Below are 19,493 nucleotides of genomic sequence, written 5' to 3' on the forward strand. Positions count from 1 at the left end.
AACGACCGGGTCGCCCCGGCGGAGGCCGGACACGCACGTTCTGGCCCCGGGTTCTCCCACACGTGTACCCGTGCAGCACGGCGGGGCGGCTGGGGGGGGGGGGAAGGAAAGAGCGATGCCGAGAACCGGTGCCGGCAATTTTCAGCGCAATTTGCGCGCGAAACGGGGAAAAATCGTGACAGATAGGCTGGCGTGCGGAGCAACCACGGACGGGATCCAGACTCCGCCGGACCTGGACTTGGATCTTGATTGCGTAGGAAACGCGTGCGGACGCGGTATGATGAATTAACGAGGGTGTTTCTGCGGTAATGAGACTGGGTAGGCGAGCTAAATACTGGTGGTAAATTTAAGAATGGACGTGAGCGGATTGTGAATGCAGTTTGATGAGGTTAACACGTTGAACCCCGCACGATTTCGTGGAGCGAAATACACAAAATGGAAAAAATATAATGTCAAATCGTTTCATTGAATTGCATCATTATTATTACATGTTCGTCTAGCTGAATGTCACTGTGTTATGTAGTACTATTTATAATATAGAAATGTTTTCAGATAATCAACGTTTAATTGAATGAAGTATAGTAATTCGATTTGATTGGGGGTCATCTGTGACCCCCACGGCATTTAACGTATTGTGTTACTCCTTTTATTGGTCTTCTGCGTTTCTAGCCTCGCAGAGTGGAGATATTCTTAAATTGGTATCTATTGTTTGTTTCGTTATTTTAGCTGTTAACGACCGAGAGCTTTTTTGTAATACTCGCCTATAAGATGTTATATTGATACTTGTTGTCAGTGCAGAATCAACAAAGCAAGTAATAAGTCGTAATATTTGATAAAGAAAGCTACAGTGATGATAAATAAAATGAAAACTAAATTTTGTTCATGTCCCCGTATTGGGACCTTCCGGTCGTTAAGGGTTAGAATGGTTCTATAACGATACATGTTAAATATCGTAGTATTTAGCTTAGGGAAACGTGGAGAACAAGATTCACATACAAGACTTCATATCAACGAGTAAACCTAGCAACAATAGATCATCACTTGAACCTTCAACTTCCAACGAACCAATTCAATCTCCCATTACCGCGTACAACCCCCAACAATACCCCCAAACCCATCTCAACGACCATCAACCCACAATCACGAGAAAACACTCCCGAGCCATTTAAAGTAACAGGAAGTATCGGGGACCGTTCGATCGGGGCGTCAGATAAGTCGCTCTTCCTCAGCTGGAGGAAGCTCCCCCGGCAATCTTTTCACCGGGAGGTCAGCCCGTGACTCGCGATGCCGGGCGATTTTCAGTAAATCTTCCGGAAACGTGGCGACTCACGTACCCGAGTCGGACGTGAGAGACGAGCGCGTCGCTCCTCCCAACAGGTGGTCGGGACGTTAGCCGCAACACTTCTGCGGTTCGATCGTGGGCCGGGCACGCGGGGGGTAACCGGCGAAATTTTTCTCCATTGTCGTTGTCCGGGGTTGTAGCCTGCAGCAGCAGCGGCGGCGGCAACAGGATCGGCCGAAACCGTGCTGACGCCAGGCACGCGCCTCACGCTGCGACGTAACGGTACCTGCCCTTGTTCCAGGATCTTAACCCGGCCCTAACGGCCGAAAAGCTTGCGACTTTTTTACCCGTCCCGCCGGTTGGGTAACGCGCGAACGGCCGCAGGTGTCGCGCGAGCTGTTAAAATTCCGCGGAAACGCCGCGCTCGCTCGTTTTTTATCCGGCGAACAGGCCGTATGGAAACGGCCACGGTTCGTTTTAGGAGCCGCGCGTACTTACAGGTTTTTCGGCGAGAAGGCCCGGTGTCGGGCATAAATCTGCCGCGAGCAGCGTCCGTTGACACGGAAACGTGGGCTTGGAAGACGGCGGGACCGGCACGGAGGGGAGCTGATGAATTTTAATGGATGTTATACGCCGGAGACGCTCCTTTTGCTCCTTTTCACCGTCCTCCTCGCCTCGGGGAGGGGAGATGACATGTTCCGCGTCGAGTGCGCTGGTGGTGGACCCGGATGAAAGTGTAATTATTGAAGATTTTAGGCTTTCACGGTTCGGTTCCGGCGACTCACCGATTTTTCGGGCTTTTAAACGGACCACGCGCGTTTTCGGAGTAATTACCGGCCATTTACGGATTCCAGATGTTCGCGGGAACGTACGTCTTTATAGGAAGATTCGGGGACAGTCGAATTGGACGGAGTTCCGACTTGTTGTTTGGCGAGTTCGGTTGGGTAATTGTGAAATAACTTTATTTTAAGCTTTGTTGTGATCTGGGATCTTACAGATTGTTAAGATCTCCGAATGTTGCGAATGTGTAATGAATTATTGTGATATACGAATTGTTACCTCTAACAAAATTTTTCATCTACTTGCAGCCATCTAACGAAAGGAAGTTTAGAACTTCAAAAGCTAAATATTTCACATTTCGACTATTGGAAATTAAGTTACAATGTTATATGTTAGGAAAAATAGCGTATAATATGTGTTCTGAATTAGTCACGATGCCCTCTACAGTATGATAAGTCATTTCAACGCCTACCGAAGCTAAAGCGTTTATCAATAATTACAGCCACTATAATTAGAGTCACGCCGTCAACATTTTAATTTCATGCAGAAAATTTGAATAACCATTTGCATAACAATTCTGTCGACTGTTCGTGAAAAGAAACAGTTTCGGTGGTATCCCATTACACAGACGAGGGGTTGAAATTCGAGGAGAAATTTCTGAGCCCCTGCTAGACAACCCCTACGGCGAGCCACATGCGATGAGAGCCTTCTGACATACGGTGGTCGAGGCGGAATCCATGGGGAACGCCTCTTCGTAATAGATTGTCATCCGCAGGTGGACGCAGCGGTGTTCCCTCAGAGACAGTAAAAAGGAGCGCGTCGTTTAAATGGAGGGCGAGGTCCTCGATGATTCTCAAGTAATCTCGGGCGGGTCCGAGTAAATTGGGGCACGCGTTCAAACTCGGAATTCTAAGAGGGTGGCATGGATTCGGCGTGCAACCTGCTCGCTTCATGAAACTCATTTTGTAGAGTCTTATGTGTTGGTGAACAGACGATTCGTTTTAATATCGTCTCCGTGGAATTCTTTTTACTTTCTCCCGCCGAAAGCTGAGATTCCTTTAATTTAAAATAATCGCGCTTTCGTTTATTTCCCCGTTGAAATTCGGCATCCCCGGGAATCGTCTATCGGAGCGGTTCAATTAAAATACGCGTGAAAAAGTCGAGCGTAAAATAATCCCTTTACAACACACCGTTGTTCAAAGTGAACCGTGGTTTCTCCTCATTTCAAAGATCGCCAAGTTCTTTATCCTCCGGGGAAAATTCATTCTGTCATAAGCAATTCAATGAAACACACGAGTTCGTTTTACAATCACGCTCGCCGGTTACGAACAACCGATTTTATTATTCAATTTTTCGAAGTAGTGCGCTCCGATCGAATAAGCACGGCGAACGATCCCGATGCGGCCCGAATAAGGTTCTCGTTTAAATCAGATTTATGACTCGGCATTTACGTTCGGCGGCTCGGCCGATCGGGATCATTTAAAGGAGCGGATGAATAATCAGAGCCCGGCCTGGAACCGTTGAACTTGCACAATAATTATCAATTATATATTTTATTAATGGCGTATCGCGCCGGCGATTTCGCGTTTCGCATATCTCACGAATTCCGATTGTGCAACGTCGTTAAACCCGGGACGGCCCGTCCGCGGTTCTTAAAAGATCCGCGCGCCCGTGCTTTTGCAACCGTGGAATGCGAAAAATTCATCCGCCTTTAAGATCGCGGCTCTCGAGATAAACACGCGCTCGCGCGACCGCCGGCCAGCGGCTGCGGGCCTTTTAATTACGTCAGAACGACCCGCGCGATGGCAAGGAAAATTTCGGCGGTCGCGAAGACGATTTCGGAATCGTTGCTAATAATCCGGCATGGTAGTCGGGTCGTCGCGGCTCGCCGTTTCAGGGTACGGGAAAGGGAATGCCGGTGTTCGTTGCGAAACGAAAACGGTCGGATACCGAGGCGTATCGAAAACGGCGCCGTTACGTTCCTTAACTCATGGCCCTGTCGATAAAATATTCTTTTTATCCGGCACCAGCGTCCGCGGCCAATCAAACCGAACAGTGAGTTTATCGGCCCATTAATTTATACGGCCGTATAAACAATCCTTGTTTCAGAATCCGGAAGAGCCGGGTCGCGGCCGTTAAATTTTTCGGCGGTTCGTACGGTTTTAGCTGGAAACGCGCCTCGGGACCGGAGGTTTTCATTTTAATTGGACGTCGACGCGTTTTATTCCGCATAATTAAACGTGATCACCGTGTTACGGCCAGCTGAACCCGTAAGGAAGTGATTTAAGGGACACGGGTTTAATTGTGGCCGATCCCGGAGCTCCTTGGTAACGTCCGCGGACCGCTTTCAGTAGGTAATCCCTCTGACGAGATCCGAGAGAAACTTTACGGGCCTTTTTATCGATTACAATTAAGACTAATTGTCTCCTCGATTCCGCTCCTTCCCGTGGTCTTGTTACCGTTTTTTGCCGATCTCTCGCCGTCGAAATTACTTACGTTATAACTCATATCCACTGTCGCGGCGATATTTCGGGCGCTAACTCGAGGCGAGGATAATCGCCGCGTCGAGGCGTCGTTACTTTCCGCGATGATTGGGTTTCGAGTTTTACACCCTTGTTGTGCTCGTTCGAGCTTAATTTAAAGTGAAATCTATATCAATTTCGACCTACTGTAATCGCGTCCGTCGAGGAACGTCGCTTGGTGCCATTTTTCGTACCGCGTGAATATCATTTATATAAGCTTCATTAACTTCTCCGTGTATAGAACCGTCTATACGCTATCCCACGCAATTAAAGCAATCATAAGAATTCAAAGGAAGGACCAATCTTCTGTACCTGAAACACGAACGCAAAATGAAAGCGACGAAAGTATAACAGAACAGTATTCTCCGTAGGATTGAGCAACCGCAAGCCGTCCGATCGTTCGCAACGATGAACCGTCAAAGTTGGTCAGTTCCATTCCTCGGGTCGGAGTTTCGCGAACCGCTTCCACAGTTTAATTGCAGCCAATTCTAGGCTCGCCCCGAAGAAGTCGGATTCCGTAGATTTTTCGAAATCGCAGCCGGACACGGGCCTGCGGCTAGGAACGGACATGAGATCGAAAGCCCATACACGCCGGCCAGACGAAATCCTGACCGGCGCAATTATCCAAGGACGAAAGGAGCCGGCAGGTGATCTCCCTGGCCCGAGAAAGGTATTAGTAGATATCCCGATTTCTTTTGGCCTGCTCGGTGAGACGGGCAAAAAGTGTGGACTAGTAGATGCCTAGGAAGCCCCCGATGTTCGGCCGACGCCTGCCCTGTTGCGTTCCACCTCCGCCATTTTCGGCAGGTGGAAACGAAATATCGCGAAATGCCGGGGGAAGAAAAAGGACCCGGCCGTTTCGCAGTCGGTCGAGCGAGACGGGCCCGGGCAGAGTCCCTGCCATGGCTAGACTGATTTAAACCACAGCTCCGGATCAATGCTGCCGGCTCGTGTCTTCGTTATTGCTAGGTCGGACCTCGAGGGGAACGAGGACGTGAGGAAATTTCCGTCTCGCGCCGCCGCCGACGCCATGTTGCCGGGTCGCGGTGGCGGTTGCCGTGCTCAGATTAGACGTCGGTTGCTTTGTTCGAGATTTATGCTCGGTGATACTATTATTGAAGATTAGATTGCGGATAGCTGCGCAAATGTAGATCTTTCGGTGGCACCGGATATTTATTTCATTTATTGGAGATTACTTTTAACAATGGAACCAGGTGGATGGAAATGAACTACTTCTGATTCCTTCTTCCAATTATTGAGAAAGCAACGGACAATTCTCCAAAAATACTAAGGAAATCGACTCAGCAATGTGCAAGCTGAATTGTAAATTCATAGAAACCTCAATAGATGCACCCTTGGAGTTTCTCTGGAAACATCTCTAGAAGTTAATTTGACTCCTCGGTAGTGTTAAACAGATGAGATACACAGATTTGTATTTGTTTCATTTTATTTGAAATTTTCGTTAGGACTATAGCATAACATTAATTGTAATCATGGAAAACGTTACATAAAAATTGTTTTCTAGTTTTCCATTACATAATCCTAAGTTCTACTAAAAGACAAGCAACATTAAGGTTCTCCCACGTATCAGAAAAACCGCTGTAACGAATTTAAACAATCAGCCTGCTGCTACCATTCACTGATAACCACCCTACAGCCACGATCCCCAAAAGCCGAGCGAGCCCGCCAAAGGACCCACACCCGATACAATACAAAATTAGCGGTTCTCGCCTTCTTCCAGCAAGCAGGCCCTAAAAACCTCCTTTTTCTCTCTTCCCGACGCCAGCCTTAGAAGAATCGGCCCGGAACTACCAATTCGGCGTCATCCCCGCGGAAGGGGCCCCGTAAGATCTCAACTAGCGGCGGGACGCGATCGTCCGGGACGTTTAAACGCGCATTATACCGCGGTGGCAGGTGGATCGTTAAACAATCTGGGAAACTAGTTCCAGGCTCGTTGCGTGCCTCGTTCACGGCTGTGTTCGCAGATAGCGCGAGAGCTGCCCGGTTGAAGCAAGACATTCGCCGTTCACCTCGAAGGTCTTCCTAGTCCTCTGCTCGGGGGGGGGGGACCCCCGAGTGGACTTTTTCTTTGAATATTTCTCAGGCTACTCGCACCTGCCACCAGACCGACGGGTCCCCGGGCCGTCAAGGACTAGGAATAGTCTTGATTTTTTTGCGGTCACCGGCTAATTCGTTTCGCAGGCTCGTAAGTGTCACTCGAAGCGAGGGCCGATTCGTTAGTGTCGTGCGTCCAGGCTCGGCTAGAGGACGGGGCCAGCGAAGGGGGTCACCCGGGGGAGCCGAAGACAAACGAACGATCGTCTTCGGCGACTACCACTTTTTCCTTTGGCTACCGTCGCTCTCCGCGGGTTACCGGTGACAGTCCCTCTTGATCCCGGAATCATCCTCGCGGAATCATCCTCGGCGACCCCATGCGGGGTACAGTTCCGCGGCCGCCTTAACGGCCCTGTTATTTCGTGGATTCCGTTTGGGAATCTTAATTAAGACGGGCAGCGTCGGGTCGTACTTATGTGACTGGACGGCCGGCAGATTGTTTTTCGAGGATCCGTTTTTATTAGCGATTCCATGGTTAATCGAGGAGAGGGATCGGCAGGGGGGATTAACAAGGAAGTTGTTGGACGCGCCGGGGACGGATTAAGAAATGAAACGCTGGGGATAGGAGACGTTTACTACTCCGCAATCACGTCCTCGCTGTTGGGGAATCTTTCCTGTAATTATTAAGTATTCGGTATCTGCGTTCTCGCGGTCGTTTTGCTTCAGTTCTTGTTTGCCTGGAATTCCCCGCTGACCGCTTCCAATCGGGCGCGCGTAATTTTACTGGTTTAGAAGCGGGATCCGGGGGATTATGAGCGGGGTTTAGCAAGAAATTTGATTAAACAGTTGTTCGAGCGTCTTCTCGGTAATTGCCCTTTTTAGGTCGTGATGGGAGATTTTTCTGGTGATCGGCAAGAAGTTAATAGCCGGTTTCTTGTCTTCTGTTAGGCGAATTTTATTGGACTGGTGTGTTTGTACAGTTCTGGTTTGTAACGGGCGTGTTATTAATTGAACAGATTTATTCTGTTTTTCGGGAAGTTCGAGCAAATTCGAAGATTATATTCTGTCCGGGATTAATGTATGCTACGAAGCCGATATTTCGTTGGTATGCATAACGAATCTTATTTCAAATTTAAAGTATCCTCCTTTCTTAGAATACGGTGCAGTGTATTCTGAGCGATTGAACCGTTCGCAATCGAAGCTATTTCAGCTATAAAGAACTATCAACTGGGAACTATAACTTCAGTAATTGTTTCTGTCGCCTCTCACTCGTAATTCATGATGCTGTCCTATATTAAACGGCGTCTGAGAGTCGCTCCATCGATTGCAAAGGGTTAACTGATAACACAGGCAAAACCTTCCCGTGATTTCAATGCAAGCTGAAATATTTCGCGCACCTAACAAAATCCACGATCAGAAACAAATGATCGCAGCACTCATTTGAAATTCACCAATTTCCTAGTTAATTTCATCGAAAAAATAAAAATCTATAAAACTTCTCCAAAACTTCCAACTTATGACGCTTATGAGTGACATTGAATATCGAAGTAAACATATATTTCAATACTTAAAATCAAAGTATCTAAATCGCTACTACATCATTACCAAATATAATCAAAAATCAATGATTCTCATAACAGAAGCTCAACATTCCCCACCACAAAGCATCTCATCACCAAAGACTCCCTCAGAATCCAAACAGGGCAAAGAGCTGGTCATGCGTGGCATTAAATTTCAATACTTCAAAATTCAAGTATCTATATTGCTGCTTCATTGTTACCAAATATAATCAAAAATCAATGATTCTCATAACAGAAGCTTAAAATTCCCCACCACGAAGCATCTCTCGACCACCAAAGGCTCCCTCAGAATCGAAGCTGGCGAAGGGTAACACGGTCGATATCCAATTTCAAGTTGCATGTCCTCGAGGAGCTGGCAGTAAGAAGATAATTTATTCCCGAATCCCCGAACTCTTCATCCCGGCTCATTGCTGTCCGATCATTTTTCTTCGCGGCTTCGCAGAGATTATCATCTCCGCGGCGGGTTTCTCGAAACCCGAATCGGTCACGAAGTTCGAAAGACGAATGCCAGACCACGCGATGGCCGACACCCGCTGCGAGGGTGCGACGAATCCTCGCCGGGCCGGCTCCCGCGGCGTCAGTACGCTCGGAGAACAATTTCCTCGTCACGCGGAAATAGTCCGCTCGCCGGGAGTTGTCGAAACCCTAGGCACGTGCCTCTATCCGGTTCCCACGTGCCGCCGCGCCGTTCCTCTTTCCTTTCGCCCGTATTTTCGTACCTACGCGCCGCGCTCGCTATGAATAGACCCCTAACCTCCGCGATCTTTACGTAACCGGCTACATGCGCGGGCGCGATTGTCATTCGCATCCCTCCGCCCGCTGGACAAAAAGGTCTTTCGCGATCATTTCCTCACATAAATTTGTAATTCGAGTCCGGCACGTTTCGTTCGTGGGACCGAAATAATATACTGCACGGGGAAACTGACACCTCTAGTGCGAGGATAAAGTGTTATTCGGTAATTCGTGTGCGTTTATATTTGACACTACGGTCTGAGGAGAAACAGATTTTCTGGTTTTATGGAGACCAATGGAAGTGGTTAGAGATTTTGAGAGGTTTTGTAATTTTATAATCCATAGACGAATTTAATGTTTCGCGATTGTAGTTAGTTATAAATTATTCCATCTATGTTTGATGTATTAAATGAAACTTCTCTAGAATTTGAACGTGCCTTTAATCTCGGTTGAAAGTGAAATGATCACGCTAACGCATTAAGTACTAGAGCGACGCACAAACACTGCAACGCGTTACGCACAACGAGATTTCTCTTCGCTCGTACGTTTCTGCGAACCGAGGTTAATAATCCGCTCACCTGGCTGAGTGATCCAAAACCTCATAAGCCCCGTAACTCTGCTAATTAAAACATAAAATATAACAGCGCTGTTCGCGACACGATCGGCGAAGTCAAAATGACAAACGACACGGATGAAGACGTGTATAAATGACAACTAGATTTAAGGTCGCGTCCGCCGGAGGCGGAGAGAAAGAGAGAGGCGGTCGTTAACATGCTAGAATCGTAGATACGCCGCTAATCGATGAAGCTGTACGAAAGCGAAACGGGTTCGTGGCCATTCCGAGATGACCGACGATCGAACCTGGAACGTGGGTTACTTTGCATTCCGTACATCATACTAGCACGCTCCAGAACGCATAAGGGGAACGCTCCCTCTATTAATCTCCGCAGGGTCGAGGAGTAGCCATTAATATTAAGGCGGGGTCACCCGCGGCCCCCGTATCTTCGTGAATTATCGTTCCCGGACCGTGTCACTCGCGGTGACTATCTTTTATCGTTACGTCCGATGTCAGCGAGGAAGGACAGTTGATAGCGCGCTGATTGCGGCCATGTCCCGGATTATTATTTTCGAAACTCCGCGCCACGGTTTGCTCATTGTTTTCTAGATTGATCGCTGCTAGCTGTGCGATCGCAACGATTTGAATAACAATACCACGAGGACATTACTCGTTGACTTTTTTCATTTATTTGGTGCTTCAGAAGAGTTTTGTGACGCTACTGTTCTCTGCTACGTACATCGTAGAGGACAGTTATTTAGAGATAATAACTTGTACTGTTAGAATTGATCGATATACAGATTGGAGGATATATAGTTGTTATAACTGAAATTTTTATCTTTTCTCAATATTCTGCTGGTTATTGTTAAAGTATTCTTCGCAGATCAACAACAAATGGAACGTCTGATTATTTCCTCAATTTGAACCCCCTGCTTTAAGAGAAATATTCTAGGTATATTCTATGTCCACGTTTGCTAAAGTGTAATAATTGTTAACAGAAGAATAGCATTTCATTCGAATTCGAAAGAATCGAGTAATATTCGTGCTTGTTAAATTCTGTTTCAAATATTCACCAGTCTAACACGTTATTATAGGGGCGAAGGGGTAAAATAGCTGATACTTAAGTTATTTCTCACAAACACGATATCTTATTCTTAATACATTAGCCCGGATCTAATCGAAGGTATAACGATATTACGTCGGCGAAACAGCGCCAAAATGGGGCTCACATGAATCAGCCTCCACTTTACCGTGCGAATACTTTCAGCCCAGCCGTTCCACCTTCCACAACTCGTAATTCCCACCATATTTCATGGGCCATAATGAAAGGTTCAGGAAACTTAATTGCGATAATTAGGCTCGATTATCTCGTTGATTGCGCGTGATACGACTTAACGGATACCCGTGAGCAGGTAAACCAGTCGGTAATCCTTTCCAAACGAATCGAGGCTAGCGGAGCTTCCGGTTTTTGCGGTGGCCGGAGTCCAATCACCGTGAAAATTCCCGTTTTTCGTCCCTGCCGTCGGACGGCCGCCTTGGGATCGGTTATCTCGGCCGATACCACACCAAGGAATTCCACCGGCAATTTTACGTGATCCTGTTAGACGCGTGACATCGGCCCCAGTCCGCCCGGGCAACGGAAGTCGAAGAAAACTCGACGGATAACAGTCGATCCAGCAATTAAGCGGATTCCCGAGGCTAAAATTATTCCCGCGAAAAAAACCGGGACGTCTGTTAGTCCGGCATCGGCCGATTCTTCTATACCGTCGCTCGTGTAATTTGTATCCCTCGGATTGCGCTCTCCGATTCTTCACCGACAATTAAATTACAGGCCACATTATGCGCGCGTGTGTGCGGGCATGTGGCGGGGTACACGCGTGGAATGCAAGGAAATCCATGTCGTGATGAAGATACAACGTGATTTATATTTTATGTGCAACCCGGTAATATCTTTAATGGAAGAAATACATTCGCGGCCGTTCCATGTTTCTGCGAGGCAGCCCGGGGAAACATAAATTTCCGTTCAGTTAGCTGTTTACCGAGAAATTATGTTCTATTTTATTATGACCCCACTGAAATTTACGTCTACAGAGTAACGGATTTTAATCGAAGCGAATGGTACTTCTCATTTGATAATGAGGAAGTAAATATTGAAAGTTGTCAGAGAAGGTTTCCACGGTAAATCGCGTTAGCTGGGTTCGCTGTTTATCCTTAGAGTTGATTCTTTCATTTTTCCGATTGTCTTATTGCTCAGCTGTCTAATGGCATTGTAGATTATATATTAGCTGTCTACATTTTTAGCCTCATGAGTCCGTCATACGGTTGCTACTTTCGCGTGCGCTGATATATTTAAATGTCCAATCCGGGCGTACCCTTATCGGTTTAATTATTAGTTACGCGCGTATCAGTATTCTGCCACTTTCATCGACCCGTCAGCTTGATTATTGCTTATCAACATAACAACACGCTGAACCGACCGTTTTATCAATCCGTCTGTCCCGTAATCGACTGGTATATCAGTTTATCGAATCGTTGCTTCACCTGGCAGTTCCTTTTTCTGACGGGACATCGAGAAAAATGCGACAAACATTTTTCCGAGTGCCGTCGATTCATCTGCCGCCAGACGGTTTCCTCGTAATTTAGTCAAAAAAACCAGCGTCGTCAGATAAAGCCGCGAGAACACTGCCGATATCTTGCAATCGTGATCTTAATGCGATCAATGGCGACGCTGCAGCTGCGTCTCTATAAATTATTTTCTAGAAGGATGATGAATTCCCGTGGAAAGTCGGCCCCCTTATCGGCCCGTGTAATTCCAGGACGCTGAACGTAGATATCAAGCAGGCCATCATCTTCGTCGATAAATGATTTAGGCTGTCCGTCGCACGCTGCTTCCTCTCTAACGATTTATCAACATCTACCGGCGCAACTTCTGCTTTTCGATCTTGATGTTGCGTCACGGGTATATACTCTTTGTTAATAACGCCCCTTGAGATACGCTCGGATCGAGAGGATCGATAGTATCGTTGCTCGTTTATCCAGAAATTTTTCTACCCGCGGCTTTGCCCGTATACACTTCAAAACTTTTTTAAACGTGTTCTGATTTTAATTTATGACGCGAAGATGACTAGTTAAATTGTAATTTTTATGGGTTACAATTTATTACGATTCTACCCTATCTGGGGCACCCTCTTCTCGACTTTTTGATTATCCAGTTGAACAATTAAAAGTTATCTGATTGGTGACTACCGATCCATTATTCAAACACGGGTACAGTAGAATATATAGCATTGTACTGCACGCACTTCAGTTTCAGTGCGTCCTCAAACGCCTTGAGCAAGTCAGCTGCAATGTTGAAACAGTCGAACACAATTCCTCATCCGAAGGCCTCAAACAACTCTGAATAGCCAGGCCGTGAAAGCCTCAAAGCTACTAATCTACTACAAATGAATCATTTTCTTTTATATATACCATAATTCTTCTGCTCTATTATTTAGTATTCTGTAGGGATATGAAACGCACTGCTACAGACACAACGACCAGATGCCGTCAAAATGGCGCGCCGACTCGCGAGGAAGTGCTCTACATTGTAACGCTAAAAATTCTAAATTTTAAAATCATCCCAGAATATTATACTCGGTTTAATTGAATATTAACCCTTTGCAGTCGAAAGTTCTTCTCTAGATGTAATCAACATTTTCCGATGAGATACAGACGATATTCTTTGAAACAAAGTAACGAGGAAATATACGTAAGTTAATAAGAAAGTCATTTTACTTCAATATTTCACGTATCGATATATCATACGAAATTTAATATTACACATAAGACTTTATAGTTTCGTTATATCGAACCAAGTGGCGAACGACAGTCACCTCTCGCTGTTCTTATCCTCGCTCGAAATTAAAACAGCGCCGCTCATCGACTTTCCACTAACAGTTCAGCGACACAGAATCACGCCAGTCAATTGCGAACATTACCGAAATAAATTCAAGAACAATGCAACGATCGCGAGCAGTGAAAACGAGCGGCGGTCCGAATGAGAAAGTGCAAAAAGATTAAGTGAGCGGTAATTCATCGGAATCTCTCGATCTGCGCACAGAGACGTGTACCGATTATTATCCGAGCGCATTAAATGAAGACATACGTGTTCTCGATTTCCGGCGAAAAGGTGCGGACGGTAACATGCCCGGACGCGTCCCAAAAAGACGTGGACAGGGGTTGCGCAACGGCGGGAGAAAATTATCGATCACTCTATTGTCCGTGTCGATTTTTCAAAACGTCAGCCTGTCCCGTCGGAGCGGCACGGCCAGTCCGGCCGGACATGGAAAGAAAGCCGGCGCGCCGCGAATCGGCCGGGTTTATCTACGTTAGGCCCGATGCCTTATTTTTCAGAAGTGATTACGCACGGTTCGCGGATAAAATCAAAGGGAACCGGTCGGACACGAGCGAAAGTCGTCAGTAAACGGTCGCGATCTCTTGATACCGGCCCCGGCAGATTAACTCGTAATTGCATTCATTATCGTAGAATTTGATTCGAGAATGTTCAACGACGCCGTGGCATCCCGGCCGGGCGGGGGGCCGCCGGGGCGGGCAGGCGGGCGGGCGTGTGTGCGTGATCGGGGCCGATTTCGTGCGCAAACGAAAACAGAGATTAATTGAAAGAACGTGACCAGCTGGTGGTTCAATTGCGGGATCGTAAAACGCGCGTAAAAATCTGATTACAATGAACCCCGGCCTCGGAAATGAATTGTACTTTATAGAGGGAAATTAATGAGATCGCCGGGGAAATTAGTTGTTAATCCCGTGACGCGCGTCCCGATGTATTTACCGATATCTTCTTGATAATTTCAGCCGGATAGGAATGCGCGGCACGGGGACCACCTATGTTGCGCCCGGTGGAATCTGTTGATTCACCCTGTCTGTAAACGAACATCGGAATTACTTTTCGTCAGCTGTCGAAGGGCAACTTGGGAACGGGTGGAATAGAGCACGGAGGAATAGAGAGGTTTCTGTTGGATCGGGGAGAAATGTGTCTGTGCACAATGTGGAACGATAAGAAAAGGGTGAGGTTAATTTAATTTATTATTGTATGCTCTTATTGTTATATTTATCATTTTCACTGGGTACCACTTTCGATAAATGTTTTCTAACTTCGAGATAAAAAGGTTTATAATCGTGATCTCCGAAATATGATGAAAAGCGATTATTAATGTTCAACTTGAAGTTTACTAATCTATATGTTTGAAGGAATGAGTATCAAAGTAGAACACTAGAACAATCGAGCAGTCAAATCGACATTTCCAAGATTGTCTATAGGAACTCTAAGAATACGGCTACTAGGATTTCAATTAACTTATGATTCGGTTTGGGTATTAGTAAATCAATTTCTTTAGTAATTCCGCAGAGAAGCATCTGTTGTCTTTTTAATAATTAGGAGAGAACGTAGGAACGGGTCAATTTTACCTATCTGGTGGTTTTGGTGTTAAAGAATGGTCCATGCAAAAAGTAATACGAAGACTTTGAATTGTGTCTATTTTTTCAAAAATTATACTGTTTATGTTATGTCTGTCGGTCCGTGAGGAGCGCGAAATATTTTATTCCCAGTGCAGAGTGAATTCTTCGAGTTTAACCCCGGCCGCTCGTGAAATATGATTTTACAGCCGCTGCTTTGGCGCCGTTGACGAACAGAGGCGAAATCGTGCTCGTCTGCGTTTCTACTCGGTGCTCATTACCATCTGGCGCAATTTCGGCGATAATTTATATCCCGTCCCGTGGTGCGCACCCCGCTGCGCCCTTAATTCCTGAATTAATCTCCGACCGTGTGCACCCAATTAATCTGCAATCGAAAGCCGGCTACCGATGGGCACGGTTACGCAATTTAAAAAATCGCGTAACCCCTTCGAAAAAATCGTAAACGGGAGCATTCGGGTGAATGGCGGCCGAATTTATGGGTCATATACTAAATACTCATGAATCGATTCGAAGAAAATATTCGAGGTATTAAATTCCCTCTTAAATACATCGAGCTGCATGTAATTTCAAGTCGTCCGAACTATTTCATTATAGTGGCGATTCAATAAAAATGAACTTGACATGAACTTCGGATAATTAACATCAACAAGAAATTAATACCAAAACATTTATAAAAATATATAGTTGATACGAATAGTATGAATGAATTATTTTACTTAAAATTAGGGTGTAATATATGAACAAAGTATACGATGAACAAAGAAAATTCTTAAAAATAGACGAAGTCCAGCAAGCAGGTGTTCCAATATATTTTCCTTTGCACACAGTACGGTGCTGAAAAATGAAATTATCAGCAGTCAATCTGTTGCATTATCTTTCAGATTTACTTACCCGATAGCACCACTCGATGACTTTCTCCTACCATACCACGTCTTGCGAATATTTCAGTATCCGCACCGTTCGATAAGCTTTATCATTAAATCGTTCCGGCTGAAAAGCTCGGAAACGTATTTTTTCATCGGACTGTACTTAAATCCCACGCAGTTTCAAAGTATCACATACTGCTCCCTTTCCTGTACTTCCAGTACCAATATCCAGATTCAATAAACGATCGTTCATCGTGTACCACCGAAAGTTGCCCCATCGTTGTCGGCCGAAGACAATGGGTCGTTAAATCCGATACTTCATCAAGGAAAACGGGGTCGCGGGTTCAGCTCCGCTACCGAGGATTGGCTGCGGTGGACTCGGAGGACAGGTTGCCATCTGCGTTCGCGATGTAAGATCATCCATAACGTGCCGGCGAAACGCTTATATCAAAGTTTAACGAGATAGGACCGCCTGGTATGAACGTGAACATCAGGACAATGTTTTTTTCAAACAAACGATATTCGTTCTCATATTTTCCCGTTGCAAAACTACTGTTTAACATTCTTGCAACATAGTGGTGGAATTCGAAGCAGTATTGGCATGGGATCCTCTACTTTCACCCTTTGAAAATATCGAAGACATTTTAAAGTACCATTTTCATTGATTCATTTTATCGATGCTCATCTGGCATTTGAATGTTAAGCATTAATATTCAGAATTCAATGATCGAAGAAGATATTTATAATTGGAACTTGTCAAAAGTTTCTTAATATTTCTTTCCGTTTCGTTTAATCAGCATTACAACTTGATCAAATCTGATTGACTAATTTCACGATAATTCGCGTTAAAAATCTATATGAGCAATTAAACAGTCCAAGCAACGATTCGTTATTCTCATAAAAATTATGCGAAGATTCTTTTATCTAAAGTCAACGAGATTACATTTCCTCGAGCTGTTCCCAAATAAACATTTTACAATGTATCACAGAAGGTGAACGTGTCCGTTGTTCGCTATAGACAGGTATTAATAAAAGGCCCCGTTAAAAATGTCAAGGTGCTAAAAAAGTGGGCAAGCGAAACTGCGTTTTCGACCATCAAGATGGCGTCACCCATTGACGCGTCAGCGTCTGAGGCGACGGGGGACCGTTAATTCCCGAATGATTCGTTATACGACCGACGGGCAGAGACGGGGATTCGCGACTCCTCGCCGCAGCCGTCGTCGTCTTCGTCGTCGACGGGCCTGGCACCGCCTGACGCCAGATAAGCCACGGATGCAAATAGAGATTTCCAGCTGCGAGAGATGGATGATGCGACCGGTGATAAATGGTCCCCGCGATCTCCGTCCGGTGACGCGGCTCTGAATTTCTTTACCGCGCCGCGTTTTACGCTTGGCACCTACGATTTCTCTTCCTTTTTTTCTTTATTTACGAGGGACGACGGGGACGCACGACAGAGGCGCAGTCGGCATTTCCATCGACGCGCTTCGGAAATTCGTTTCGGCGAGAGTCCCGGCTTGAATTATAGGGTGATAAATTATTCGTTCATTGGGTAGGTAGTAATTGAGTCCGCGATTGTCGAATTCATTGATTTCGTGGAACGAATAGCGGAGAAAGTTGATCATATTATCAGTAAATTGCAGACCCGATGCTCTTTTAACTAATTATAAGGTTTATTAAGGAAGAAGATTATATTTGAACAATTCATTAACTTTCCACAATTCGTTCCAGAAGATTCTCAAAATCTGTCAAGATCAAAGCAAATCCTATTAAAAGATTCTTACAAATATGAAAACACTAATGGCGGAAGGAAAATCAAAATGGCATTTTTCTGATCTTTCTATCATTTAAATGGTCGAAATACTATATCGTTTGAAATATAGTATTATATAAAATAATATATAATACACATCATACAAAAATATATAATACAAAAAAGTTTGATAGTCCCAGAATCATCCCAATAATGATACCACTGTCCGTACACCTCTGTTCTTTCAGGCAATTCTCTGCCGTTTAGGGCGCCCTTTCAATTAATAACATCCTACGATTTGTCCCTATAACGCAACGAATAGCAACAAGTTTCGGTGTCCTACAATTACACGCGATCGTCCCCTTGGCTTCCCCTCGATAGACAAGTGAGTGTTCCGGTGCCCTCCGAACAGGACGCTCGTTCGTTCTCGTGCACAAAGAAGGGGGCGAGAGGGGATACGTTAATTATTTCAGGCTCGATCGCAATTACTCATACCGAGCCGGTCGTTAAAACGCGATCCGCGGGTCGAGAAAGAGTCCCCGGGCTCGTTAGTCGTCGGGAAAAATATCTCGATACAGTCCCTTTCCGTCCGAAGTCGTGCGCTCGATGAATTACACCGCGCCACGCCGCCGCGGCAGTTTTGTTTCGTCGTTAAAACCTTGTTTCTGCGGCGTTGAGTGTGCCCCTTTGTTGATTAATTTCGCGGTCCAGGTGATACTCTGTTCCACGGCGACGCGGCGATTTGAATTGGTTTTTAATTAAAAATGAGTCGATGAGAAGGACGTGAACGGGATTCGTTACACGAGGTGACACGGACGCTTGATTAATCATCGCCGGGAAGAGCAAAGAGGGATTGCTCCCTTCATTGTCGCGAAGTATTCGTCAAGCTTTCTTCGGGGTATCGTAGAAGGATCGACGCGAATATCTTCGATGACGAGGAGAATGATAAATATATCCAATTGATTGGAGCGAGAAATATTCAATCGAATAAACTGGATAGTGGTAATATTAATTACTTTCTTATTTGGAACAGTAATAAACTTATTGCTTCCTTATGAGTTTTATCAGGTGAAATGGAAGTACATATAAAATTTATCTCAAGAGAATTGAAAAAACAATGTTTCAAAGAATCACATGAGATTAAAACTGACCTAAAGTTGAAGATAAAACTGACTCCACGCTTTGAATCACTCGAAATCAACAATGTTTACTCTATTCTGCAGAATCATTACAAGAACTAACATCCTATCATCCAAACTCCAAAAAACCTCCACGCCAAAAACGCCAAGAAACCTCAAAAACTCATGTAGAGCACGATGCAGAGTATTCAGTAGAAAATCGTACTACTATAACGTCACTCAAGCTAAAGAATCCAGTTGATCGATCAGTTTTCATTTATTCTCATCCAACATTCTACTGATCAGCGAGACCTTCCCTTCTGGGAAGTGATCTCAGCACCCAATATTTTCGATCACCGATTTCCTATTCGTCACAGCAGCCAACCAACGGAAACTACAAAACTGTAAACCAGAAAAACATCTCTCCGTGAAGTCAGCGCGCAACGGTAGTTCCGCGCCGGAAATTTCCACGCCGCGAGTCCGCAGCCTTTCCTCGAATTAACGAGCCGCGGGAACCGCAATTTCCTAAGTTAGTTAAATTGCGAGTGCCCGCGACGCTCGCCGAAAACAAAATTACACCTTCCCCGACGGAGACGGTCGCGTCCGGAGAGCCACGGAACCGTTCAACCCTCCGGCGCGGACCCGCAGCACCCTGATTCCGCCTAGATTAAATTACACGCGGCAGAAGCGGGCCGAGGGAAACGGCCGGGCGGTGTGGCGGGACGCGAGCGAAAGAATCGGTGGACGGGGGCAGAACGAGGAAAGCCTCGGCTAATTAAT

At 45.7% G+C, this 19,493-nt stretch overlaps 1 long non-coding RNA gene across 1 annotated transcript; it reads left to right on the top strand.

The window, feature by feature from the left end:
• The first annotated feature begins 12,831 nt into the window (after window positions 1-12,831).
• Window positions 12,832-14,563, top strand: LOC143174654 (uncharacterized). Its single transcript, XR_012998871.1, has 3 exons — window positions 12,832-13,093; window positions 13,171-13,255; window positions 14,359-14,563. It is a non-coding gene; the product is annotated as an uncharacterized LOC143174654 (long non-coding RNA).
• Window positions 14,564-19,493: the final 4,930 nt, after the last annotated feature.

Source organism: Nomia melanderi, chromosome 1, assembly GCF_051020985.1.
Source record: "Nomia melanderi isolate GNS246 chromosome 1, iyNomMela1, whole genome shotgun sequence".
NCBI lineage: Eukaryota > Metazoa > Arthropoda > Insecta > Hymenoptera > Halictidae > Nomia > Nomia melanderi.